Source organism: Falco punctatus (assembly GCF_963210335.1).
Source record: "Falco punctatus genome assembly, chromosome: 4".
Taxonomy (NCBI): Eukaryota; Metazoa; Chordata; class Aves; order Falconiformes; family Falconidae; genus Falco; species Falco punctatus.
Genome location: NC_137583.1, coordinates 39877768 through 39901922, shown reverse-complemented (window position 1 = coordinate 39901922; position 24155 = coordinate 39877768). Strand labels below are relative to the sequence as shown.

The window sequence follows — 24155 nt, the reverse complement described above, 5'->3', positions numbered from 1 at the left end:
CTAGCCAGCCCAAATTTCCAGGAAATCTAGCGCCTTAAATCAGAACGTTCAGGGGAACTGGGGTGGAAGCAGACACTGAATACTTTCATATGCTGGAGTTTTTTTTTATCAGAATAACTAAGGATTCTTCAGTAAATTTTCAGCAAGGGAGTGGAACAAATTAGGTCACCCAGCAGACTCATGGCTGCAACATCAGTGGCATCACTTCAGTTTAAGTTCAAGACAACTTCAAGGAAAAAAATATTTTTTTTCCCCCAGAATAGAAACCCATTTGCCATCTAACGCTCAGAAATCAGCAGACACTCTAGCATATTTAATCCACAGTGACTTGGAAGCATACACTAGCTCTTTTGATCACCACTCAAAAATTGTTTTAAGATCAAGATTTACACCGACGTATCTTGTCAATGCACTGTCCATGTCTTTTAAGAAAAAGAAGCAGCAGAATACAGATAAAAAAAATCACAGCAGGAAAAGGTAACAACATAGACAAATATACTATGCTTTAAATAGCACACTTCAACAAAAGAAATACTATTTTCTTTAAAAGGCAATTTATGCATTGTGATAGATCCAAATAAAAATCCACACCCTTTTTACCATACTGTATTCAAAAACCACCCTCAATATATTTGTAATTACAAATGTTATTTCCTCTGAGTATACAAATTCTGGAAGTGTTATTTGGATTACAGCTACAATACAGCTAAAGTTCCAGTATTTATAGGCTAGGAAAAAGTTCTGAGGGCAAGGCTTCATTTTTTTCCCTTCTATATGTTTTTAAAAGTCATCATTAGAATCACCTAACTTCTCAGACCAATACAACATAGGGATCGTTATTTCGACTAATTCAAGAGTATCATAAGTATTTGCTCAGTGCCAGGTATGGGGCCCAGAGGAAGATACCAATCAAGGAAATATGGATCACATCGACTACCTGGAAAAGGGAGTTTATGCAGCTTCCATTCCAGATGTTAAGGTTGCTAGAGTTTCATACATGAACAGATTAGATTTGCAATTAGACCTTTCTTTTCCATGAGGCAACTAACCATTTGTGAGTTCTTGTAATTAAATCCCTTTCAAGCCACCGTATCTCTGGATTCCTTTTACAAAAAATTGGAGGGAGTCATCTCCAAAATGTAACAGATGTCTGTTAAAGTACATTCCATGCTGGAAACAAAGGGTTACTGTTTAAAGCAATAATTCATGAAATATGGATCATAAATCAAGTCTACTCTCTATTCCCCTTACCTGCTATTAGCCAACAGGAAAAATCATGCTACATCTTGTTTTCTTCCATCCTATGTCCTCTCCTTCTTTCTCCTTTCTTTGCAGCACAGTCACACAGATTAAACTGGAGATGTTGCTCATTCATACCCTCCTCACCCAAACCACAGCCTTGCCCATGCCTGCTGCCTAGGTGAGGAACCGTTTCTGTCTGGCTAAGACTGCTTCAGCAAAACTTTCAGAACATTATTTTGTCTCAACTCTTCATCTTCCCTTCTCCCCCTTCTCAAGCTAAAAACTCTGATAATAGCCTAACAACTAGGAAGTTGTGAGCTCTGGGATATGGACTGGCAAATGACCCTGACTATGGTTTCTTTTCTCATATACAAGCCCATTACCAAAAGCATCATGACTATAGGCAGCTCCTGCTCCTGACATACTTTGGAATGAAAGACTATCTTTATCCAAGGAAAACATTGATTTGGCATAAGTTGAATTCAACTCCAAAAGGTACCCGAATGCTTCGGTGTTTCTAAAGGAAGTCAGTGACACCAGTGGGCTGTTAGCACTAACAGTTTTCCTCTAAAGATCCACCCTACCTGGACCTTGTTATTTGCTAATGAAGACATAGCCAAAACCAGCAAGTTTTCTCTATTTCTGATCAGTCTGGGACTGATTGTAGCAGGGCAGGAGCTTCCTTCTACTTAGGTAGGCTCAAATGCAGCACAAGAAAGAATGTTTGAGTTAATGTATTAACAAATTTAGTCTAAGACTGTCTTAACATGTAAACTACAGGAAATACACAGAGGATTTAGAGCACCTCCCTTAGTTACAGAAGATTCTTTGGTTAGATCCAACAGTATTTCCAAAAACTAAATTCAGAGATGTTTCACATCATTGTAAGAATACATATGGAAACCTTGAATGCTCTTAGTTATAAAATAAGAAAACGGTTTGCCCCTAAAATACACTGGTATGATGCACATTGAATACAACTTCACTTACACTTAAGTCAGTATACCTATTGCTGCTTCATTAATACTTTAATATTGACTAATTAAGTAGCCTTTAAAATGCAGGCATAGTGTGATAAGATGGTAGTTGCTATTCATTTTGTGCAGGTCAAATACACGATTCAGTTCAGCTTCTAGATCACACTACAGAGCATTACCAGAGTAGCAATTGCTTTTGAATCACACATCCTCTAGCACAGCACTTCAATTACATTTAATTACTCGGTAGTTGCATTCCAATGAGTCTAAGCAAGATTTATGATGATGAAAATATATTTCCATATGTACTTCAACATTTTCCAGTTCTTATGTATCAGAAATATAGAATTCAGGCTTTTGTAGCTCTTACTGAAGCATTTATGCTTATTTCTGTTTTGATATCTGGAGTCCCATGCCCTAAAAGTACCCTTAATTCAGACTCCAAATTCAACAAATTCAGTGTTGCTCATAATTTATGAAAATTCCCAACTGAAAAAACACTAGGTATGAAAGACATGTCTAATTTTGTACAGAAAAATGAAAGAACCAACACCCAGAATCTGAAGTGGAACAAAACCAAACAAAAACCAGGCACACCATACATGTATTTTTGAATAACCAGGGCGATTCTCCATGAGAAAAGTATCCCAAAAAAAAAGTGAGGGATTCTCTATCCAGTCTGAGTTTCCCAACACAAAGATAAACACTGAGAACCTTCTGACTGGAAGAAACACACTTCTGTATCAAAGGCATCTTATCTGACTCAGTAGTTACAAGTACAAGGTAAAGGCCTATGATATTCAGAAGCTAACATGAAGTGATCAGATGTTTCCAGTTTTATATCACACAAAAATTCTAGAGTCTTTAACTCCATGAAGAAGTATTCATACTGGGATCTCTTCACACTTCTGCAAAGTAGTAATAAAGTACAATAGAAATAAATGCTTATATTGAGAAGTGCAGAGCCCAATTCTGAGAAGAGAAAGAAAACTTCAATTTTTATTCGAACGAGCATTGATGGATATATAAACGTAACAGGAATCTTGCCACTGACTTTTTGATTATGCATTAGGTCCAAAGTGCCTGTTATCATACAAAGGCCGTATTTAATTTCAAAGGAGGGGATTTTTCACATACCAGCCCTGAATGAATATTAAATAACAAGGACCTAAACTGACTTTTCTATGCAACAGCAGAAGAAAAATCTCCAAAGAACATTAAATCCAGAGATTTTATTTGCACTGAGTTTTAAAAGTAAGTATGGTCATGTCACTCAAAGAAAAAACAAATCATACTTCATACCAGAACATTTGCTTAATAACGTGGTGAATGTCAGCTAGAGATTTCTGCTGCAATATTGAACCTGAGAAAAAACAGTAAATCTCTAAGCATTATTGCTCTGTGATAAAACTATACACATCGAAAACCAAAACTTCTAAAAGCAAGGCTGACTCACCATATGGCAACTCTAGTAATATTATAAACCACCTGATTGTGTGGCCATCCACCTTCCACTTCGCAGTGGATGATCGTAACATTCAGGGAAGACAGAACATCTGTGAGCCTGAAGTCTGCTTTGAAAATCTGGAAACAGCATTTGAACCACACTAACCATATCAGATTTGATCTTTGTTTTATTTTTATGGACTACTAGGAAGCTTCAGTATAGTTAAATGCATGCCAGTTTTCAAAGCAGTATTTTGATAAATTACTTCTGCTAAGAATGTTGCAGTTGCTTTCCTGCATTTTGCTTCCCTAGGGAGTAAACTATGGCAAAGGATAGATTTTTGAAGAAAATGTGTATTGTTCTGCATGTAGGATTGGCCTTAATTTTCCAGATAAGAAAGCCTTAAATATTAGATCTGATAAGCCTATAAATTTCAGTTTTTATAAACCTGGGCCATTTATGCTGTCTTCTAGGTCAAAACTGAATGATTTCTCTATGATCAAAGCTGTTATTAGTCTGCAGCTGTCTCTAATAGGTCAAACTTACAAGCATGTTCACTTTTACAGTATCTGCTGAACAAGGATCTTGGCAAAGCAGAACAGAGATCCAAACATTGTCAAGCACGAAGCAATTGATTTGCAATCTTGTTTTCCAACAGCACAGTTTGCTAACTAGATTCTACAGGCTCTATAAAGTACAACATTATAAATTTGATATTTTAATATGATACAGAAACCATTAATACACATATCTGCATATTGATAGACACCTGATTGATAAAGTGGCTTCCTAGACTAGCAAAGATTGAAACCAGCTGGTATTCCTATGATCATCTAATGTATCATACTGATTTCCATACCTGTATGAGCACATTACAGTCATTATTCACCTCATTTAGTCAACCAAATTTTAACACAGCCAAATTCTCTCCTGTTACCTGACTCAGTAACTACAGATTAATTTTAACACTAGATGAACACTAAACCTGAAGCAGTCGTGGTCTTAGACATGAGATATTTCTTAATAGCATTATGAAAGTTTATTTTGTCTCTACTCTAAATGTAGCAAAGAAATCAACCCACTGGGCAGAAACCTGCAGGGTCTTTGAAAAGGAAGACCTAAAGTTGCAGAAGGCAACTACTTAGAAAACTCTGTGAGTAGTTTTATAACCATGGTTTGAATGCTAGATGCATTTACATCACTTTTTAAATAGCGGAGCCCCGGAAATCACCTCACCAAGAGCCTGTTTAGGTTTACCACCATTCAGATTCAAAAACTTCTTGATATTATTTTTCCCATACACCAAGCAGATGGACACATGATCCAAGATATGATTCCTTAGCAACACTCTGCTGCAGTTTAACACTGTTATATTACTTTCTTCACTATATGCATGACCACAGAAAGAAAAATTTGATTGTTATTGCATGCATGAGATTTTCTCTACTCTTCAGAAAAGCAATGCAAGAGACACCTGACTTAGAGGATGTGATTACATCCACCCTATTTTAAAGTATGTTTTTAGTACCACTAATTTAAGCAGAACTTACACAGTACTGAAAAGCATGCACAAGCACTTTCCTAGGCCAAATCAAAGCCTCTGTTTGAAGAAGGGTATCCTTTTCTCATCATGACCTTACAAATATGCCCTCATTAGCTATGGAGAGCAAAGTTAAGATGCATAACCATACAGAAGAACAAAAGCAAGAAAGAAGATCTTAGAAATGTCTTTATGTTGCTGCAAATAGCATAGAAGCAGACAATACACAGAAACCAGCAACAACAGGAGTAACTGTAGGAATTATTTAGTTTAAAAAATGTATTAGCATTTAGTATTTCATAAGCACACGAATTTTCAGAATGGGGCAAGGTGTTTTCTGTATATGAGGTCTTATTCTGAAAGAACAGCATATTAGCACTGCTGCCCCTGGAGCGAACAACCGCATACCCTACACAGGGCACGCTGCAGGAGAGAGATCATAGCACACAGCTTTCACCTGTCCATACAATAGACTACGTGACTGTAGAGGAATGAAGGCAGTGGGTTGATTAGCATTGTTAAAATAGGGTTTGTCTCTGTCCACTTCTGATTGTTCTAGCGAATCTATGATCAATCTCCATGTTCTTAATGAAGCTGTGGCAATTTTGTCTCCTCTCATGGCAGCCCCCAAAAGTAACAATCCAATGCTTTGCCATCTCTGAATGCTGGAGACATTTTTTACCGTAACTGGCAAATTATTCCTTTTACACCACCCTAGCAGAGTTCTTATTGCCATCTCATCATGCTTTATGCTTCCATTTTCAAATATGTCTATTAGCATTGTTAACACAGAATTTTCTTCTTCTGTACCCATATCAATGAGTCCCCATCTACAGCGGACACAAAAAGTTGCCATTTGAGTTAAGATGGACAACAAATATTGCAATACACCCATATCGATTAGCTGTCAACAGCTCACCTCTCACCATGTCTGTTATAGGTCACAGGTTCTCCCACTTGTCTCAGCTACATTGGGCACCAACTGTTGTAGTCAAGAGTCCAACTCAGGCAGCCTCACACAGGGCACCAGATGCTGCAGCACAAACAAGCTATCAAGTTGCAACAAGGCTTTTACCATCGGTCAGATTCTACTGTCCATGCTGTATCTCCTTCCTCCAGAGGTCAAACCACACTGCTGCTCCTCCACAGTCCAACCCCCTCTCCCACACTCCTCAGGGCTATTTAACCGCTTAGCAGGAACGAGCTACAGCTGCACATTACCCATGTCAATCAACCCACTGCCTTGGGGCAAGGCCACAGCTGCATGTTATCAATGCTGATCAACCCACTGCCTGCATTCCTCTACAGGTGACTAACTCAGTTGAAGAAGATGGGCAACCATGCCCTAAGGAGCTGTTTTTCTCAGTGTTATCAAATTTAGTCCATTTTTTATTTTATTAAATGCTTCCACCTACATTTTATTCCAAGAATTGCTTTTTCAAAGGATTTTGTTTTGATGTGCATAGCATATTCTTCTTTCCTTTGATAAATGGAAGTGTTGCATTTATATAGCAGATTCCTCTAAAAACTGTGAAGGGGCTAGCCATTTTGTTCCCCAAAAAAGTGCTATTACTGTGAATTATTTTTAAAAATGCTGATTGCATCTGGTTTACCACTTCATGGATGGGTGGAGACTTTTTTGTGAAGGTGAGGCTTCTGCATAACAAACCCATTAATGATACCACACATGCAGAGTGCGGTCTACAGGATCAGGCACAAAACAGTAATTTGCTGTTGAATGTGTTACATCTCCATTGTCTTGCTGTAATAGTTCCAAGCATTTGACAGGGCTTTTCAAACTATCTAAATCTTTTACAAAGAACAAGGGAAGAGAGAATGAAGAACTTCTGCAAAACAGTCATTCAATCTTAATCAAGAAATTAAAAAACATTCCTATAAAATGCTCCCATTCATCCTGCCTCAAATGTTCCTCAAGTTCCTAAATTATTATGGAATACTACTGAATGAACCAAAATGGCCAGCACTTACTGCCAGCAGCTGAGCATCCTGCATTTTGCTGAAATAGGTGAGACTGGAATGCTATGAGCTCATCTGCCTGGCAAGCCAGAACTCAAGAAGTTATTAATAAAGAGGGTACACAAAGTCATTTCTCACAGTAAATCTTGATCTGGCAAGCCATTTAAAACTTCCATTATTTCAAAAGAATTTTCTTTCTTGCAAGTATCAATGCTTCTAAATTTCCACTTTTTAAATCAAGACTCTCATCAACATTTTGGTTTATTCTTAAAATTCCGTACTGCTGAAGTGATGGAATTATTTCAGAAACTCAGCTTCACTAAAAATTCATCTTTTAATTTACATTCTTGTGTAGCAGCTTACATTCCCATTTGCAGTCTTACAGATAAATCTGTCACTAAAATATCACCCAAACAGCTTAAAATGTAGAAGGTAACAAAAATTTAATCTAAAATTACTACTTTTAAAATATCGTGATTGAAGACAGATTCATGATTTTAAGAGAGGTTTACTTACAATTTAATATTTGGAGTTGTTAATACAAGAGTATTTTTATGATAAAAATCTATGTAGCTGTTAGAAGATTTAAAGTTTTCTGCATATATATATATACACCAACACTTTTCTCATACTCATTGTATAATTTCTTCCATATCTTAATGTTTAAGCTGTTGGTATTTTTATTAAGGTGACATTTGACAGTTCAGTCCCCACAGATACAACTGCCTTTATTAATACAGAAACATATTTTTCCCCTCCACACACAATTGTGTAGCCCAAAGAACATGATAAATGATTGGAAATAACAGCTTCAGGATTATTCAATTTCTTTACTCTTTTAAGTATATTGTGCTGGATACTTTCCTCTCCCATTGAAACTTTTCAGCAATGAAAAGGTAAAATGGGTATCTAATATTTACAAAAATAAAACAAAGTAGAAGAAAGCAAACTGACAGTAATATTTAAAAAAAAAGTTTTAAATTCAGCCTCTTTAATCAGTTGAGGAGATGAAAACACATGTATCTTGTAGAAGAACAGGCCATTGAGGTAAGCAAGTCAGTTCTTTAGCCAGAAGCTTTTTCTTCCAGCTACCAAAAACTCAGAGGTGAAAGCCAAAACCCCGGAGAACTGTGCTGGCTACTATAAACCATACACACCTGCTAAAGAGGGAGATGGAAGGGCAGGGGAGTGCTGAAAAAAGCCAAGCAGGAAATAAGACCTAATCATAGGGGATTCCTAAATACCAAGATTCTAAAAACAACTACAGAAAGGACAGCCAGGCTGAAACATTGATTTCTCCCCTAATTGAAGGCAATGTGATAATGGCCTCAGCACTTTGTTTGGTTTTCAAAGTTCCTCATGTTATTTTGGGATATGACCTATCTGTGCACATGCACAGTAAGACATCTTTCACCAGCTCTCACAGATCTCTGTGTACTACTGTCAACCTCTCAGGCCAGTACTCCCCAACAGCACCCAGAAATTAATCTGAACAAAACAAGGAGACTTCCTGAAGTACCTATATTAAAACAACAACAAGCCAATTTCAATTATCTCATTTAGGAATTACAAGGTACTGGGACACTGACTGACTTCCACCACCACCCCAAGACAGTTAAGCTCATTTGCAATGAAAGCCTGCCATGTAAGCGGAGCATACACACAGAGATCTGTATCAAAGTCAGCAATAATAATTCAGTTGCTGTAACAAATCTCCAAACCAATGACAACCTCCAGCCTTCCTAGATAAATTTTCCAGGGAACAATTTGTTTATCCTACCTATCTTTTGCACTTGTTGGGAAACATTTACTTGGGAATATGTCATCATGTCCTGCTTTGTGTCACTTCTATGCTGTATAGCTTCTGACCATATACTACAAGGCACCTCACATATTACCATGAGGAAAGGACATGGCTTTGCTTTACGTTGGCTGAAAATTGTGAAAGAATCCCCCAACCCTGCCCCTAATCTATAAATTGAGGGAATCCACAGAAAAAAAAAAACCTAATTTGCTTAAAAATTAATTTGGGAATGAGGTAGAAAAAAGTTAAACACTTAAATACTTTATCTGAGTGTTACACTCCCTCTTTAACACTATCTTACACACACACTTAAAATCCCGTGCCTGTATTGGATGCCAAATTTAACATGCAAGACCGCCCACTGGTAACTTCCCCAAAGACATTCTTAGAACATTGGTAGAACTCACATGTCCCTGATCTTCTAACAAACAGTATGTTATTAAGAAAACTAGCTATGATAAAGAAGAGACACCTTTAGAGTACTGCAAAGGCACTTTAACTCTTTCCTCTCAGTCCCAGAAGAGAAATTCAGGTCCACACTTTATCAGAATTATCTGCTCCATCTTCCCAGGAGGACAGAGCTAGAATCAAGGGGCCAGCTGCCCTTCCTGGAACAGCCACATATGTTACAAAACAACAATTTCCCAGAAGATGCAGTTGCCTCAATCCAGATCTGTTTTGCTTTCTTACTGAAATAATAGGTTTTCGGATTTTAAATGATATTAATGCAGATCTTGTTGATCCCTGTTTGAGAGGTGGGTTCAGTGCCTGGCTCAAGCCACCATTCCTGTGATGGAACAAACTCCTGATTCATACCTTGAATGGTTTCTTCCCCCAGATAACCCTAATGAAATACAAAAAGTCTGAGAACAGCTGTTGACATACCCCTGTAGGTTCTATTAAATTTTGTTCCTGCTCCAGCACAGCTACAATTGGTTCCTAATTTGACACTGGCTTGATGAGAGACAGGTCAGGGGTGGAAACATTTAAAACAGTGCTTTACAGACTATTCCACTCAGTCTGTGTGGCTTCTCAATTTCCTCTTTCCCCCAATGTGTGTAATTTTGCAGAGATCTTTGCATAAAACTTGTGTGGTTTTAAGTATTCATCAGTTCCTGCTGCTAATTCTCCACCCAAAAGCCCAATACCAACTCTGACACTGCAATCATTTAGACAGTAACTAATTGCAAATCAGAGAAAAGATTGTGCCTCCAGGTGAGGAATGAGCAGCGGGAACAGATGAACTCTTCAAGATCCCATTTTCATGCAAATGCCCCATACAATAAAGAACAGAAAACCACAAGAAAAAACAAACTTCACAATTTGTTTAATGAAAAGTTTCTGTCAGTTCTGCAGGAGGTATCAAGGCTCTTTTAATACAAGTGCACTTTTACCCTAGTCTTAGAGGGCTTAAAGTTTAAGTTTAGAGTGCACATAAAAAACAGATTCAGTCTCAGGTCTTGGGAGATTTAGGAGGATCCCAATGTCACCTATGCAGTTTGCACTACTTGTTCAGTTTAAGTGAAATCAAAATATGTCTAACAAGTGTTATGCAGAAAGCTACCATCTCCTTTTGGCCTAAACTAAAGGAAATTTGTTACTGCGTTTGCAAATCAAGTTCTGCTGCACTCATACTGAAAAACTAATTTTGAAGGTAAAGGAGTCTGCCTGGTCTTTGGAGGGCTTCCTGGCACTGAATGCAAAGATTATATTAAATATGACCCCAAGTCACCTTCAAGCTGTAGCTTAACATACAAGCCCTTCAAAAGAAACTGGGCTTTTATTATCAGCAATAATAAACACACTTCCCAAATTTACATAAGGCCTTTCATCAGAGAAACTCATGATGCTTTTCAAACTTTAATTATTTTAGGTGAACCTAATGGAGGCATGCATTTTAAAGTTTTATTGTTGCCATTTATAAAATTATTAATCCTAGAATATGAGAATTTTAACTACTTGCTTTATGTGATACAACTAACTTGGCAAATTGTACTAAGAAAGTCACTTTTGGAGTCAGGGGACCCTTGACTGAACTATTATAAGTACAGCTAAAAGCAAGGAAATTTTAACTTCTTTTTAAGTTAAAGATGTAGGAGGGAAATCACCATGCCAAGGGAGAAAACAAAACAGTCACATACACAGCTGCATTCTTTTTCTTGGTTTCCTAAAGCAAAATGCATCTTGGGACACCAGACATTAAAGCATTGGCTTCTGCCATCCATCTACAGAATAACATCCAGTGCCAACAAGGTAAAACCATAAAGCTCTAGGCATGACAAACATCACAAGTTAAACATCATGATGAATACCAAATAATTTGAACATTGTCAAAGACAAAGCAAAGCTGTTTAAACAGAACCTGACATCCAGCTCCAGAGAGACACACTCTTAACAGGTCTCATCCTCTGTTGCTATGACTTTAGTGACTGATTTCTTTGGTCTCAAAGGGAGCATAAACAGTATCTTTACATTTTCAGGAAGAAGCATCAAGAACAGTGAAGTACCTTGGGAGCTTGATGACAATTCTTTGCATTAGTTTCCTCTCTTCTTGACACCTTTGAGAAAAGTAGATTGTTCCCACGGTTTATTCCCTTACATGTTATCTGTATTCCCCCAGCAACCAACATCACCTCTTCAGCTGAGGGGCTTTACTTCACTAAAATACAATTTCCTTGCTAGGTGAAAGCAACAAAATTCCATCAACCTGACTCCAAATCCCCATTAAAGTCTCTGTACATAATAATATGTCTTCATAAGGAAGACTGTTCAGATGATTTTATATGATTTGTTATTACAGGGGAAACTTGAAGTTTTTGACACTTGAAGCTGTTGGATACTTTTGTGATACTTGAAGCCTTTGGAATTCCTTGTCTAAAAGATACAATGTAGCAAGTGCTTGTTTATGGTTTTGCTTCTGTTTATGTTTGCTTGTTTTTGTGAAGAGAATGGTCTACATACCGACTTCTCCCAATTACCAGGCAGCAAACCTCACTGACTTAAGATGCAGACTAAGGCTCACTGAAACATCCATTTCTTTGAAAAATTTCTTGGTGCTATTGCTGACTAAATGAACGCTGTGCTAAAACACATCTTGAAAGGGACTTAGGACAAATGGTCTCTCTACCATCTGCCAGCAGAAACCACACTCTTCATCCCCAGAAGCATCCACACATCTGCTCCCGGTGGCAGAGCACACAGATTCGATTTCTAAAGTTCAAAGCAAAGAGGAGCAGAAAGAAAAGCTTAGTGAATTTTCAAAGTCCTGTAGACAACATGCACTTTCTTGAGATGATGGGAAACAGACCTTATACCTTGAAAGTAATTGTTTTCTTCAGGCAACAGTTCCTTAGCCCAAGGAGTAGGGTCAGTAATTTAAAAAGCTGTAAGCTTTTGTTTATAGGCCAGACATGCACATTTCCTTTCCAGGTTTCCTTAAGTCAGCATGCCAAAATTACCAGTTAATGAAGTAGGGTATTTTGGACTTTGGGCATAGAAAAAGAAAAATATTCCTGGCAGTTATGAACACTGATGCAAGACCAAAGCAGCCACAAGGATGTATACACATTTGCACAGTCACATCATACATATGTAACTAATTCAATAATTCAATTCTGCACCCTCTATGAACTGGCATAGTATTCAAATCTTAATACTAATTCAGTAACCTGTAACAGCTACTTCTTTAGAACCTCCAGAAGAAGGGCCAAGGATTAGCATGTGAAAAATCCCCCTTCCTTTAGCAAACAGAATTAAGAGTAACGTGTTTAGCAATTACGCAGCTGGTATAAGAGAAAAATCTACTTTAGCAATTTAAGTAAATGCTCATTTTACAAAAAAAGGGTTTAAGAAAGGAAACAGATAATAGGATGCTATCACTTGCATATATGTGGAATTCCAATGAAAACTGCCATATACTGAGAAAACAGCAATTGGTATGAAATATCATTAATTATTGTATTTTTTTTTTTCTTTATTAGGTGGTTTCAGCAAAGAAATTGCTCTGTGGGATTATGATTTTTCCCTAGTGAAAAAACAAACAAACAAGCAAACAAAATCATGCATCTGTCCTCAGCATTACCAGGCATCACACTTCCCTAGCCTTGTGCAATAGTTTTTCCAAAAAACTAACTTCCTGATGCGCATGAACTTTTAATGTTTTAGTATAGCTCAATCTGTTTCAGCAGAGGCAGCTGTAAATTGCACAAACACTGCTAAGAGAACATTATCATGTCACAGGAGAAAATTAAGAAGTTGTTGCTGTGCCTTGTAGCCAAACTGCCACCACTCTCTAATAACACTGTACTTCATGCTCTTAAAAGGTATCGATAGTCCAACTCGTGTATCCAGCTCCCAAGTGAACTCAACTGTTCTGATTGCTGACAGTCCCTTACTGCTTTCGCTTCGCCTTGTTCAGTGCATCTAGTGATGACTCCAGCCACCTCTGGAGGTGAGATTTCTTTTATTTAGACATCAGTTACATATCTTCAGTGAACAGGTCACTCAGGTTTTTCTATGAATTATATAACAAGCTGATCACCTTCCAGCAACATCACACAAGCCCACTGCAGTGGGCAAGAACTTGAAGAGCACATTAGCCCATCGTTTATTTCAGACACACAGTTGGGTTTTTTTCTGGTTTTTGTTTCCTTGTTTTGTTTTTGTTAAAGGCTTCCCTGCTGTACACTGTATACACTGCATGTATCCCCAAAGGAACATCTTTAGCAGCTGCCTTATGTACAAGGTTATAGACATTGAGTCCTGAGACACCAAACAGTAGTTTGTGTCACGTGACAAATATATTTGGATTTTTGTCCAAACTGACCCATCAACTAGGAATATTAAGGAGCTTGGAAAGTAATCTTTGGAGCAAAATTCATCTGTCAACAGGTAACAAAAAGATATTAATTTAGTTTATCTTTTTGGCTCTGCTATTTAATGAAGTACTTTTTTCAAATAATCACCATTCAACATATTGTAAGGGTACAATGTGGCTGCCTAATGTTGCACTGATCTAGGACAATGAGGGAAATTAGAACAGAGCTCAGGATTACGTAACAGAATGACTACTGTCAACTGATGGTGTGTTACGGAAAATAATTACAGTCCAACCTGAAGTGATTTTTGATTGAAGTTTTGGAGTTCTGTTTGTAAAAACAATTATTTATAATATACATCTACCACTCTGAAGTACTAACATACATGTCCAGATTGGCTTAACTGCACAGCTATATAGCACACTAAAATTAACTTAAACATGGCGGGGGGGCGGGGGGGCGGGGCGGGGGGGCGGGGGGGGGAGGGGAGGAAAAGAGCAGGGTCACTCCAATTAAGATGCTTCTAGAGTTATGCCGCACAAGGATCTGTTCTTCCATGAATATAGTCAGTGATTTTTTTTCACTTAATTGAGGAAAGTGTGTAGGGACAAATCAAGTAACTGGTAATTTTCATACAACTTAAAGCAAATCAAAAGCAGTGATAAATTCTGAGCATGTCTGACAGAAATGCACTGCCATATGAACACACACAAAACCATTTGTGACAAAAGCAGCATGAGGGTATAGTTTTAACAGAAACCAGGGTCTGACAGTCAATTCTAGCCTTGAAATCTAACAAGGGTCTATATATTAGTGGCCAAGAACGTCATCCCGTTGTGTAACATGTGCTTACATAGCGACATCAGAAGAAAATCTTGTCACATAACCAAAAGCTATTGTGCCTGCAAGATTTGGAAACCAACCTGTAGTGAGAGGAAGAAATTTTGTTCTGTTGCTTTTCCAAGAATCAGTCTTTTTCAAAATCTAATGCAACAGCTTTCTACAATATCATTATTTATTTTAAATTAAGTAAAAACTGATTAATTGCTCAAGTAGCATTCTTTCCATTTTATATAGGCTCTTTTAATTCACACAAAAGTCAATGATTTTGCCCTCTGGAGACAGTGAAAAGATTAGGGGGTTTAGTTGAAATATCTATTTTAGTTAAAGCAAAAAAAAAAAAAACCTTTCAGCATCTCAGAATAGAGGTTACTTCACCAGTCCATTATTGATCAGAATGCTTACTTTCCTTTTAGTTATGGCCCAACTCAAGGAACTAATATAATCTCAGTGTGGTGACGGTTGGTAATTTTACATACTAAAACCATTTATATTTTTTGTGATTAGCCTTTTTGGGAAATAACATTCACTGAAAATATTATGTGTTGAATACACAGTACATTTCAGCTACTAAACCAAACATTCATACTATGACATAAATTTATATACATTATATCAATTCAATTAAAAAAACCCCACACTTTTTAAGACACGTGATTAAACAAAAAGCTTGCCAAAGCCTACGTAGTATAAGTGGAACTGGGATGTACACTTAAGTGAGACTGATAGATTTAAATGTAAAATAAGATTATGCAGCCTGTCTCACTGTCTCTCTTTTTTTCTATCCTTCTTCCAGTATACTTCAGCTAGGACCTGTTTCTCCCCTATCATTCTAATCCTGTGTTAGCAAAAAGCCTGTCAGTGTACGGGGGCAGTTGTTCTTCCTGTAAGTTTATTCTTTACTCAGCTTCAGCACAACTTTCCATCCTGTTCAACCATAAAAGTACAGTTACCATACCTTACCAGAAACTGCCAAACACTTCTTATTCTTGCTGGGACTCTAAAAAGGGCTTGCCTATCACATGCAGTCATAGAGTAGCGACTTTGGATATTGCAACATAGGAACTAGCATAATAAATATACAATAATTTGATTTTTTTTGACCCACACAAAGCACATAATTAGTGCTCACCAAACAGGATGGCAAAGAAATCTATTCTGAACCACTGTGCTGTAAACTAGAAAAATTTACTGGATGAAATTCAGTCCTTGCTGTTTATGCAAGTTTTATCCTGCCATGAGTTCACTTAAGGCTATGCATATATATTTGGTGTTTGCACTAGTAAGGCTAAGCCCCAGTTAAAAGAAACAAATGTTCAACAGAAAGCACTAAATCAGATTCAGGTCTCAACAAGAATATCAATAAGAAAGATACAACCAGCATTTAAAAACCACAGATCATCATCAGGGTAATATTTGACAATACATCGCATTTTTTACCTTTAGATATCTCAGAGATGGTCCATGCTATGCAGCCTTCCAACACCTGCAGTCATTCTGACTTACAGCAAATACAGAAATAAGAATTTTAAATGGCTATGAGTTTACACATGTTATTTGAAATCCTCATCTTAGAGAAAACTTGTGAATACCATCTTACTAAAATCCCTAATCATTAATTTCAGAACAAGGAGACTGAATAGATAACACTGCTTCTCTAAAACAGGATTTACTACACTGTTCATGGACATTAACAATAAAAAAAACTTTGTGAAAACTTGAAGATTTTTCATCTCCTTACTATCAAAGGTAACCAATACCATCAAAATAATTACAGAGGCTGGGGAAATATAGAGCCCATCAAGTGTATGCCATTAATGACTGATCCTATGTTGTCTTCGCTCATCTATTCAAGGTCATTATGACCTTGGGAAAACATAAAGCCCTTTAAGTTTACGCTAGAGATGGCTGATTCTGTGGTGTCCCTGCTCAATTATTAAAGGCCATTATGACCCTGCACAATTCTTGCCAGCCTTCAGGCAACAACACTGAGCAAGTAATACACCACAGATAATTCATCTTCACTCTCCCTTTGCAGCCTTTACTTTCTTATAGCAATGAGGAATTACTACAGGTTTCAGACGTTATCTCTGAGTCACAGCTTGGAGACCACAGGTCTTAACAGTTGAGGCCTAAAACCTGAGCAGCTTGAGCATTGCATATAATGACTTCCTATATAGTCTTGGACAAGTACCTGCTTCTCTTTTCCCTCACCTTTTGACTTGTCTGTCCAGTTGCCAAGTAGTTAAAGAATATTTTTTTTTTTTATCAAGGACCAGAGTTGTGTTATTTCCTAGGGATTCTAAATGATCTGTAATACACAGTAACATTTGAAGCACAAGGATCCACAACACGGTTTACATTTCCTTGCAAGTACCTGAGACAGCAGAACAGAAACATTGCAATCTGTAGCACTATCATCAGACACAACTCCACGTAATGGCTGGTGTAATATGGCTGAAATGCATTATATTGTAAGCATGCAAAAAGAAAATAGCAGGTAGAAGAAAGATGGATTTATAAGAATTACTGTGCTTAGAAAATCTTTTTCACTTTAAACAAGTTTTGCTTTTAGGACTAGAATGAAAGTATCCTTTCCAAGGACTGCCGTTACTAATATGTCCTCTCCCGCTACTTCTCATTGATTTGTAAATCTTAGATAGACTTTTATTAATTAAATCTCAGTACAACTAATTCAGAATTACTTCATTATCTACCACTTACAGTCAATGACATTAGGTTAGGTTACTCAACTGTTGTATTTTCCTACACTGAGCTATTAGAAGACTCCTGTTAGCAACCAGCTTGCTTCACAACTATTGAAAAAGTTAAGTCTATTTTAATAACAGCTTAAGTTGCCAGAAGGAAAGAGTTCAGAACACAAGACAACTATCAAAAGTAAACATTCTGTCTGTATTCTTAATTTAAAGGATAAATTCCTTTCTAGCATATACAAGACTATGCATAACTCCTTGGGCTGTTTAAGAACTGCATAGTGGACAAAGCATTAGAACACATTAAGTGCATTCTTGAGGGAGAAATTACATGGGTGGCAGTGCATCAGATACTACAGTCTAATTTAATGGAACAGAATAGGCAACTTCTTAGTAATAATGCACTCACAAATGAGTCTGAACATTAAGCACTCCACAGGAAAGGGAAAGCTGGTAAAGCACCAGCTTGCTTCTATTTTCAATTTTTGCATTGTTCCTATGGCATACTCCCCATTGTTTCAATCCAAGATAATGATTAAGACAGCAAATATAAAAAAGCCCCAAACACCCAGAAAGTAAATAATTTTATTATTTTCTAAATCATAAAGACCTGAAATAAAAATATTTTTCATAATGACTGGGAGATTATTCAATGCACAGTAACCTCTATCACATTACAGAAGGAGAAGGACAGTAGCAAATATGAGCGATGCATAACTATCTTAATTTCATATCTCCACTAATTCAACTCTGTAGATAAGAAATGTCTTCTATTGCACTTCAGAAGATTTTGACGCATTTTGGTTGTAATTTCAATCAAAAGTAATATTCCAATTACTCTGCAAAAATTATAATTGTAGGTAATTGATTATTCAAATTGAGATAGAAATGCTCCATGAATGCTCCTTATCAGTAAAATTAAACTGCCAATGGGTAAATACAAAGGACTTATGCCTTGGTTGCAATTGCATGTTAAAAATAGGCAGTCATTTACTGAATAAAACAAAATTTCTCCCATGTCAAAACAATCAGGCAGTCTATATGAAGTCTTTAGTTTTGTACACTTACCCCCTGCCATCTAGTGATCTGTCCTAATAACTACAGTAAAAATGTTAAAATAAGGTCATTCATAAGGGTCTATTTCTGCTGCGTTTAGTTGTCCTAGTCACTTCCTTACTCCTCAAGTCTCAGTGACACAGTTTACCAACATGGGTCTTAACCAGCAGAAGAGGAGGATGAATCAGTTTCAGGGAGAACTTTTCCATTGACTTTTCTAAGACCTGGAATCAAGTCTAAACTCATTTTTGAAGATCATTTATCCATACCTTTCTACCAAAGGTTCCCTTATTAACATTTAGCAAAGTGGATGTAACTCCAGCAGCTTATATCATACCAACACTCACTTCTAAAGAATTATTATTTCCTTTCCTTGCATTTCTAAAGACAAATGCTTCTGTCCTAGATTACACAATATGATTGTGTAACAAATCAAAACAACACAAACCTTAATTCCAGCATATATCACAGCTTGCTCAACAAGTCAATAGACTAAAACCTTGTTATCCTCTAAATTAGGTAACCAGACCCAAAAAAAGGCAAGAGAGGAATGGCAGACAGACTGCTTTACACAACACATTCTAAATATCATGCTATTCAAAATGTTTCAGATCTGTGGTGTCCTCCTAGAGGAGGTCCATTCCTTTCCATAACTTCTGAGGACAAAAGGATTTCAATAGAATTAAACAATATTATAAGTAGGAGGGGAAAAAACTAAACTGCAGCCTTGATAGTAGAGTACTTAAATCCGCTTAGGACCCTGAAAGTCAAAAATCAGCACCTGAAATTGGATTCTCAATCCAGTATGGACCCATCATCCCAAACTGGGTTGATGTTCTCTCTCTAAACATCATTCCCCTTCAAAGTAATATTCATAAATATGATCAAGAGCACAAAGCCATGGACACACAAACAAGTCTTGTTAATAAACCAACTTTAAAGAGCAAATAAATTTTTCTGAAAAAAATCTATTGAGAAACTGCATTAACACAGTGCGAAGTTGTGTGGCAATGCACAGAAAGGTCAAACTGTCAGACGTCAGATCCGCTTCTTAGACTTGACTCTATGTTGATGCATATATTTCATGAAATAGACTTGAGATATTGAGCCAAAACCTACTTCTTTTATTACCTGAGCTAACATAATAGATAATAAATTTGCATTTCATTTTCTAGATTAACACCATTCTCATATTCAATGCCTCCTTTTATCTTTGTTATTTACCTCAAGTACTTGCATGCCAGCAGCTCGTGCTGCTAGAGGCACATACTAAAGCTTCTGCAGTGAATCCATATACAGGGTTCAGTTCCTGCATCCTCACCTGCTCTCTGTAGAGCTTTCAATTTGATACCCTGAACCCAGACCTGTGCCTCACGTGAGTGAATTTAATCTTGAACTGAACATTAGGCCTTTTAAGTTCCAAGTTCATATCTTTATTCCTAGAAAATCCTTCCTCTCCTCCTGAGAAATTTAAATGATCAGCTTTCCAAGGGGTGTTTTTCAGCTTTCCAAGGTGTGTTCTTCTACAGTTTGGGAATACCGATACACCAGTAAAGAGCTGAAGCAAAGTGTTTCTATCAAATGGGCCCAGTACAAGTTTAACGTGAAGCAGCAGACAGATGTTAGGGAACAATGAAAGAGGAAAGGCTTTTCTCATTCTTAACCATGGCCTGGCCAGCCCAGGCTTCTAGTATCTAGGTATGACATGATAGTGCCACTGTGGAGAACAGGAGGAAAGGCCACAGGGACTAGGGCGCATCTTCATTCCAAATGCCTCATGCAGGCAGTGATGAGCATGGGAGAAGAATGCTAAAATTTTAATCCAACATGAAAGGTAGTTTCCCCGTACTCCAACTGACCCAAAACACCTGCTTTTAAAGATTAAGGAAGGAGTGGATCTCCCAGCACTTTTCAAAGAAGTAATGACAAGGTTCAATTTGTTCTGTATGCAAAGACAAGGACATCACATAGTATACCACATCTTCCCATCTAAACTGTATTTAAAATATCTATTAACATCTGAGACTTAGAAAGCTGGATTAGTCACATGCTACAAGTTTAGTGTAGCCAGTTCTTCACAGCTGATCAGCAAAACCAGTTTTCTCTTCTTACGAAAGTATTAAAGAATAAGTTTCATATTCTTTTCTCAGATTTCTTTTATACCATGACAGTCCCAAAACTGCAATACAGATGTTACTTTTGATGTTAACAATGAAAAGTTGCAATTTTTCTTCACTGTACTTCTACACTTTCCTCTTTTCAAAGTCTTCAAAAGGCAATTTCTGTAAAAATTTGAAACAGTGCTTTAATTCTCAAATTCGGTAAGTTTTTCTGAAAGTTGTTTCAGAAGATATAAATGCTCGGAAGGGATAAAAGTTCATGCTTTCTCCTACACATTCCTGCACAGGTGACATTACAGATGAAAAATCAATTAAGATTGCTGGATGCTATATGAACACTAAAGAAGTCAAACCAAACCGGGGAATTTGGTCTCGTTCTATAAATTTTGCACAAAATTTTAGGGAGAAAAGAAGTTTGGTTTGTAGCAAGGCAGGCATTATGAATACAGAAGTATCTTTGCACCAAAATCCAAACAAGCTTCACCAGGTCATATGGACTAACAGCTGGTTAAAGAGAGACCAAACAAGACTGTATCCTTTAAGTATAAGGATACATGGATTACAAGGGTACACACGCTTGATGATCGTAACTCGTGGATAACGCATAACTCATATAAGATAGTCAGGGGAAGAACACATCTATCAGTCTAGGGGAAGAACACATCTATCAGCCTAGGAAAAAGTAATTCTTTGAATGCTTACTTCTTCACATGCTTTCTATTTCACTAAACTTTATTTTATACTAACAATTTCCAGTACGTATTGGAGCATTGGTAGGGTGACAATCAACCACAGGACATCATGTAGTGGACAGTTATGGTCATCCTCCAACAAGAGGTAGATTGAAATCTACAGAGACACAGGTTAAATACTTTTACCCAAACTTTTGAAGAAAAGGGGTAACTCACCAGCTCTTCCAAATGCTAGTTCCCCACCATCTATACCAAACAAGAAATTTCTCAAGTTGAACCTTACTACAAAGATTGCATTCCATTTTGTTTGAACAAAACACTTCATTCTTATACTACGCCAAAAAGAAATATTACAGAGGAAAAAATTACATGGCCTTAGACTATGTAATTCACATCTCCTGTGTGCAGTTTCCTCACTGTAAATGAAAGCACTAAAAAGAGAAAGCAAGAAGGAAATTATTTTAATAGATGCCTAAATTAACAACTACAGTTTTACCCCAGGTTACTACATTAACTATCTACTAGTACTAAGTGAAGGAATCATTCCAGATACCACTGCAAACTAGTTGTTGGCAAATGCAGCCCTTCATTCCCATGGCAAACAAAACAGCTCTGTCCAGCGAAGCTAGCAGCAGAGATGTCCTTCTACAATCAACTTCTGCACAGCAGCAGCTACTGTTATAAATACACAATGTCAAGTGAATGCCCAGAAGTATTATACATCATTTCACAAGCATAAAATATAGATGGTGTTTGCATTTTCTCATAGTACAAGATTTCATTGTGGAGTAATGAGTTAGAGCAGACGACCTAGGTAAATTTCTTTCTTCTCAACCTAAGAATGGATGTTGAATCAGGCAAATAGCAGTGGAATAAATAAAGAAATAGCACACTTACTGTGCTGATTTTTTTATTACTACTCCAAAAATGAGTCAAAGCCTATAATTTTTTTTAATGTCCTTCTTTAAAATAGAAGACATAATGGACTATTAGGAAATGTTCTTCCAATGCATGCATTGATTACCCATACCACTATGCCTATTAAAATAAAGATTCTTCTAAGCACAGAAATGAAGTCATTCCAGTGTTTCCTAAGGGCACACAGTCCATCTTTTCCAGCAACTTGCTCTCTACAGGGTGACAGGCACTTACAGCAATAGTTGAACGAGTATTTATCGTTTCAGAAAGAGTTTTATGTTAACAGAATTTCAAATGTCACATAATTTATTTCTAATAACGTCTCCAACTCAGACACACTGCTTTAAATGGGAAGGGGAAAAAAATATTGGAATTCTATACAAAACATAGTGCAATATCCCAAGCAAGAGTCCATTGAAGTGAGTGGAAAGAATAGCTTCACTGAGCTCCAATGAATTTTGAATCAAACTCTGTTTAAGAATTATTATAAGAACCGTTATGTTATTATAAAAACTATTTAAGAGACAAGCAGTGACATAATTGCTCACTACCATATTGCTTTGTCGTTATTTTTAGCAAACCCCTGACAAAAAGTCAGAATATAGTGTTGGAGCAGATATACACAGGTCCTTGAGAGGACAAAACAAAAGGGCAGGTATCCATCACCACAGAGTTTTCCTGTACTTGTAGAACATTTAATAAGGGAGTAATCCTAGCCTCACAACTGGGGCAGAGCCCAGTGATTCAGGTACTCACCATTCTAGTATGTTCTACATTCAAAAACTGATCCCTTAAAAGACAAAGTAAACTTACTCAATCAAGGCTTATTTTTCAATAACTTCCTAATTAAATATTATAGTAAGATGTACTATCAAAAACACTTTTACCCCAAATCATAGTATTCAGTTATGAATATTTATCATGAAGTGGAATGGATTTAAAGCCTTTATTTCAGAAAAAAACCCACAACATTATGATCTGACCAATTAACTTGTCCATATATTGTATAACTTCGGGGGGAAAAATATCTTTACCAAAACTGGTATTAAAAAAAGAGTGCTACTTTCATATCTGAGAGTTAAAAAAAAAATAAAAATAAAAGCATGCCTTCATAAGCATTGAAAACCCAAAACACAGACTTAAACCGAAGTGCAACTGTATGGAGTTACATGGACTGATAAAAGAGATCTGACACTCTAGACACATTTTAAATAGTTTCGTGAGTCAGGAAAACTGTTGCATTTAGAGATGACCTTCCACCACAATGAGCTGAGTAAGCGGCCTTTGAAATTATTTAAAAATTTAAATCCTACCAAACTGTGGAGCATCTGCTTGACTCCTCATTCGAAGATGAGTATCTTAATTCAGGAAATGAATCCCAGGAGAGAAAAAAATACATTTCAGAAAACTCCTAGATAAAATCTGTACATTAAAATTTCCAGCAGCTGTTCTGTGAATTCTAGAAGCTACACTCTCACTGTATGACAATTTAAACAGGAAACATCTACATCCAAGACACTGTTCCCACACACACACCCTCCACTTCAGATTGAGGGAAGCAGCTAGTATGTGTCCAGGAAAAGTACCTGGCCCAAATTGCAACCTCGAGAGGAAAAGCTTCAGCTGGCTGGGAATCCATATGTTGGCGCCCTCTCACCCCCGTTTTCTGCTATGCCTCAGAAACCTGCTGACAGGCATAGCAGCTGAGTAAATAACCAGTCAGAAAACACTGACAAAGTTAACCTCATATAAAGATCTGGTGATGGTGATACTTATACAGGTAACTGTCCAGCAGCTCTATTTTGCAAAATCTCACAGATGACATTTGCTCTCTCAGTAGATGAGATCTCTAACCACCAACTGTCCTCTTCCCCTGGAGGCTGTGCCCTCACACCCAGCTGTAAAATAGTGTTCCACAACATAAATGCAGTTGAAAGTCTGAATGGACAGGCTGATAAGCAACCCAAAATGTCCAATTCAATGTACCAACTGTTATCCAATTTCCAAATAC

At 37.1% G+C, this 24155-nt stretch overlaps 1 protein-coding gene across 13 annotated transcripts in view; it reads right to left on the bottom strand.

Annotated features, from left to right (window-relative positions):
- Nucleotides 1–24155, bottom strand: part of RBFOX1 (RNA binding fox-1 homolog 1) — a 1334594-nt gene that overhangs the window by 1291733 nt on the left and 18706 nt on the right. The gene's annotated exons all lie outside the window — the stretch shown is intronic.